The sequence below is a fragment of the Coptis chinensis genome, chromosome 7 (genome assembly GCF_015680905.1).
Source record: "Coptis chinensis isolate HL-2020 chromosome 7, ASM1568090v1, whole genome shotgun sequence".
NCBI classification, from domain to species: domain Eukaryota; kingdom Viridiplantae; phylum Streptophyta; class Magnoliopsida; order Ranunculales; family Ranunculaceae; genus Coptis; species Coptis chinensis.
The window spans coordinates 37304317-37310226 of NC_141462.1; the positions used below are offsets into that span (position 1 = coordinate 37304317).

The window sequence follows — 5910 nt, forward strand, 5'->3', positions numbered from 1 at the left end:
GTTTGATCTCGTGGAAGGTTATCACGAGCATATGGATCCACCATTGATCTCGGCGTTTGTGGAGAGATGGCATCCGGAGACCAACACCTTCCATATGCCAGTTGGGGAGATGACTGTGACTTTGGACGATGTTGTCCAAATCTGTGGAGTCACAGTTAGAGGAAGAGCGGTGCAGGGGACAAAGTTGAGAGTGAACTTACAACAATCGATAAATCTCTTACATCTTGGTCTGGGGCTCCCTATTGATTTGATTAGGGCGGAGATGGAAGCTAGCAAGTTCACTTCAAAAGTAAGGCTAGAATTCATCCGGAAGCATTTTGCGAACAAGATTCATGATAGCCCTATATGTGACGCTAATGTGGTAGAGAAGGCCTCGAAGTTTCCGTGGATGTTCAACGGATCGTTAGAGCTTTTATTCGTTTTTCTTTGGATGTGCCGCTTTTTATCGACAAGTCTGGAATTTGGAGTGCCTATATGTTATCCGAGGCCGTTGTTGAAATTCAAAGTGAGATAGAAGAGTATGCATGGGGTGCAGCAATTTTGGCGCTTTTATATAGAGGTCTCGGGCTGCCACATGTGCGAAGGTGAAAGGGGTTACTGGCTATATGACTCTTCTACAGGTAAAATTTGAGTATTTTAGAGTTTATTTTTTTTAATGTTAATTTTATTACTCTATCAATATGTTAACTATTTGTGTATATCTAGGCATGGATCTATGAGTATTTTCCGGTATTCATGACAGTCCCAAATTTCAACTATATCTCGTCTCGGCCCGCAAGCGTGCTCATAGACACATCCCGCCGCCTCCACACTATTACGACACAACGTATGCATTGCAGTTTTATCGAGCGATAATTGATGATTTGAATGAGTTCAATGTAAGTATTAAATTCAATGACAATTTGGTATTTAAGTTTGTTTATATTTATTTTTTAGTAATTGATCATTAGAGTTGTTAATGACACATTTGATTTTGTTTCAGGTTGTTTGGCATCCCTACAAAAATATCAGAGATACAAACCCGATCGATGACATTGCATTTTTTGAGGGATTGCTATGTTTTTTCAACATTGTCGAGCTTTTACTGTCGCAAGGGTGGTGCGTCAGTTGGGTCACGTGCAACTTGTACCTAAAGATCCTCCAATGCCAAATTGGAGAACAAGAACTGTGGCAGGACGCGGGTATGAGGTGAGCTGGACCAATATTGGGCCACTTTACTGGGAGTCGTGGCAGAATCACGTGATCCAACTCTGCAACCGAGGACCTATTTCATCTTATCCATGGGAGTGTCATCAAAACTACATGACTTGGTATGCGAGGAATTCTCATGTAGTTTTGGTGAATCCTGAGCTTCTTCCTATTCATCCCTCCCTGGAGACACTGCCTAACTGTTCACCGATTGTAAGTATTGTGATTTTTAATTGAGTTTTCTCTAACTGTGATTTTTTGCATTCGATTGGTAACTTATCTTGATTTTTCTTTTTTCGACAGAACGACATCATCGATGAAACCAGTCGTTTGCTAGAGAGAGGTCTGCAATTGGCTGGGAATGATATGCCAGAGGAAGCAAGGTCCTCCTTCGAACAGGCGTACAACTTGACTAGGTGCAAGTACATTGGTGGGCTTATAGTTGATTTGTTTCACTTTTAGGGTTTAGGGTTTGTAACTTTGTAGTTTAGTTTGATGGATGTAATTCATACATTGATGGATATGATGTTTGCATGAATGTTTGAATGGAATTTAATGTTTAGGGTTATGGTTTAATGTTTGAATGTAATTTGTTTCAGGTTTAGGGTTTAATGTATGAATGGAATTTTATGTATGGATGAATGTTTGATATCGATGTTTGAATGGAAAAGTGGAATTTGATGAATGAGAGTGTTTGATATTTGATGTTTAAATGGAAAAAGTGGAATTTGATGAATATGAAAGTGTTGTGTAAAAACAAAACGAATTTTGAAAAAATTTTTGCTTCCAAACGACCCAGCCGCATCGTTTGGCATAAAGGCCAAACGACCTCAGCAGATCGTTTTGTATCAAAGCCAAACGACCATGGCAGATCGGTCTCTTTTAATCTCAAACGACCCACGAAGATCGTTTGTTCTAAAGGCCAAACGACATGACCATATCGTTTGGTCTAAAGGACAAACGACATGACCACATCGTTTGGTCTAAAGGCCAAACGACATGGCCACATCGTTTGCCCTTTAGACCAAACGATCTGGCTGGGTCGTTTTGTATTAAAGCCAAACGACTTCACCGTGTAGTTTCGGTCATTATTGACAACATACGAACGTTATTCCAAATCACTCGATTGAGGTCCGAATCAACTAGTCGATCACTCGATTGCCATCCGAATCAACTTAGTCGATCATTCGATTTCAAAATCACTCGATTGATGTCCGAATCAACTTAGTCGATCGCTCTATTTCCAAATCACTCGATTGCCGTCCGAATCAACTTAATCGATCACTCGATTTCCAAATCAAATCAAATAAAAGCCCTAACATTATTTCCAAATAACAAAAAAATAAAATAAAATTACATTTGTTCCAAATTACATCAAAATATCAAATTACATCAATATATCACTTAGTCGATCGCTCGATTTCAAAATCACTCGATTGCCATCCGAATCAACTTAGTCGATTACTCGATTTCCAAATCAAATCAAATAAAAGCCCTAACATTGATAACATAAAAATCAAATCAAATTACACTTGTTCCAAATTACATCAAAATACAAATTACATCAAAATATCATATCGACAACATACAAACAACTTAGTCGATAACATGTACTGTTGGGTCTTCAACGAGCTCATTTTCCCATATTAAATTGGGAATGTTCAATGCCATAAATTGCAATTGCCTTACTGTCAAGGCCAAATTCCAACTTTCAGCAATATCATATCGAGCTCTCTGCCATTCATGACATCGAGGAACCGGACAATCTTCAACAAGTTCAACATTGACAAAATGATTTCCACCAACATGTGCGCTACCCAACACTTGGGTCACTCTCTCAGGATTTGCTTGGGTTCTCAGCGGCATGAGAAGGAAGCACTGACGAGCTCCTAAATGCATAAGGACAACATTAAATCTTGAAGCAAATAAGTATCCAGCAAAAGGCATGCTCATCCACTTATTTAAGGGTGCGTAACCTTCTTCATGTAAGATTTCCTTCATCGAATAAAAAACCTCACTTTGATTGTACAAAGTACAATAAAGGGGAGGTTGTCGAGAAGCTCTTCGCACAACTCCCTTTCATAAATCGTGGCCATTCTTCTTGACTTCTTCCTAATGCAATGCAGAAAGCTCTATAACCGCAGTTGCCATCGCCAACAGGGTCATGGACTCTAACAATGTATTTATGCATTTCTTCAGGAATATCCAACCCGTAATCCTTAGGACCCTTCGTCTTTCCAAAGTCTAAGCCATCTCTCACATTTCGTGGTGTGGACCGTTTTTGGAGAAAGCTTATTTCGCGGGGTGTGGTTGTTTTGGTGTTTTGGGAGAATGTTTATTTCTTGGTGTGGTTGTTTTGGTGTTTTGGAGAAGGCTTATTTGTTGGTGTGGTGTGGATGTTTTGGGTTGGTAGTTTTGGAGAAGACTTATTTCTTGGTGTAGTGTGGATGTTTTGGGTGGGCGTAATGTTTGGTTGTGGACGAGACCCACTCTTCATGGTCACGTTGAGAATGTTCAAAATGAGATGGATCTCGCTTTGAAGAGTTATCATCTCCGTTTGAAGCTTTTTCGCTGCAGCTACCTTCGGCCGACCTTTGGTTTTTTGCTTCCTCACAAGGCGGTACTAGCCATGTACTTTTCGGGTACGGCAATCTCCATAAGCTTCCTAATCATAACCCCTCGCTCTTCTTTCGAAACCATTGCAAACCTATTCATGAACAAGTCCATCGAAGGTGCAACATCGGGACCAACACCCATCCGACACGTTGGGAGAAGCGGACATAATGTTTTCCAAAAGGGGTCGATAGCAGTCAAAGGGATGGACCGCTCTTGCTCTTCAAACTCAATTAATTCATGAGCACATGGCAGTCCATGGCTCGTGCGCAAATAGCACCAACACCTTATCTCTCCATCTTTAACACGCTTTACGCGGGTATCTATTTCTTCAAATAACAAGTCTAAACACTTGCGTGAGACAAGGCCTCTGAGTTCACGAAACAAAGGAATCCGGTGGTGGCTGAGTTACAATCATACTTCTCTCGAAGGTAGCTCTAATTTCGGACATCTGGATCTCTAGAATCGGGTGGATTAAGCTAAACATACTCAAAAAATCATGACAGTTTGCATTTCCTAGTACACGCTTCACCGAAAGCATGAGACCCCTTCAACTCTATTGGTCGTTGTACTCCCAAAGTGAATGTGTTGGTCAGTCCAACAACATACGAATCGATCCCTGTGAGGAAACCAAGTCTCTCGCAAATAACAAACAAAATTGGAGTACTCAACCCCGTAATATTTTTCCAAATCATCCCATCTACGTTTGGAAAATAACCTCGTCTTCGATTTGACTCTGTTGTTCCACGAGAACTGGGCCTTCTCTACAAGTTACAGTAGTTGGAAAAATATCGTAACATTTTGAAAGGGACGACGCGTAGCGATATGCCATCTACATAGATGCTTGTGTGCATTAGGAAAAACTCTGTCAGCGGCACTCATCAGGGCTAAGTCCCTGTCAGACACGATCACAGATGGACTTATGTCACCAAGCAAGCCACTAAAATGATGCAGGGCCCACTCATAGTCGATCGTTGTTTTGGTGATCGGCAAAGACGACACACGGTGAAAGATTTCCATGTTGAAGTCACCCCAACAAACTGTACGAAAGGCCACCGATACCTGTTAGTTTTGTAGGTAGCGTCTAACATGAAAACTGTTGGAAAAGTCCGAGCCAACTTAACACCTTCTGGATGGGCCCATAACAATCCCGTTATCTCCTCGGTATTCTCATCCCGTCTCAACTCCTCAAAATAATGTTCTTTTGCTAACAACTCACGCAATCTCGTAATTGTGTGAGACCGCTCATATCCAATTTCCTCACCGCCGCGCTTGCGGTGTAGACTTGGGATATACTAGAGATGTTATCATGATACCTATTCTTGATGGAATCCAATATTTGTTTAGGTTTTATTCCACACTTACTCATCTCGACAAATACTCAAACTCGAAGCGGTTAGTCGAAAGTAGCAAATGCATGTCCTTCAAGGGTCTTCGCCAATGGATGGTTGTGAACACCATTAAGAACGACAATTTTCCAACTATCGACAGTGCCGCGTTGGAAAATACCTTTTAACTTAAATGGACATCCCGATTTCTTGGTTCCCGACCTTCTCTTATTAGCCTTCTCTTCGCCTTCCTTCTTGTGTGACCGATACACACCCGAGCACTCTCATAAGCCAAATTCAATCTTGCTACTCGGTTTCCTTTGGCACACTCCGACTTTTCAATGACCACAACAACATTAACTTGTCTTCCTCTAGCGGTTGCCCAATCGATTGCCTCGCTACGTGTATGAAAGACCTAAACACATAAAAAACAACAACTATTATTAATACACTAATAAAATTATATTTAGAAAAAAAAAAAAAAAAAATGAAATCAATGCCTACTCAATCATACCTCTTCAGAGTAAAATTTCTCGTTGTATCACTTAAAATCGGGTTGACAATCCACATCATTCGAAGTTTGCGTAAGATCGGTTCCCGGATAGCGGCAAAGAATTCTACATATAGAAGAATAAAACAAGAGTCTCAAACAATGCATTTAGTTTCAAACGACCAAAACCATGTAGTTTCATCAAGAGTCCAAACGACCCGGCCATGTAGTTCTATAGTGTAATGAAACGACACGGCCATGTAGTTCTATAGTGTAATGAAACGACCCACC

General features: G+C 40.7%; 1 long non-coding RNA gene across 1 annotated transcript; it reads left to right on the plus strand.

Annotated features, from left to right (window-relative positions):
- Window positions 1-248: 248 nt before the first annotated feature.
- Window positions 249-1901, plus strand: LOC147487389 (uncharacterized). Its single transcript, XR_015201789.1, has 4 exons — window positions 249-620; window positions 706-878; window positions 983-1401; window positions 1492-1901. It is a non-coding gene; the product is annotated as an uncharacterized LOC147487389 (long non-coding RNA).
- Window positions 1902-5910: the final 4009 nt, after the last annotated feature.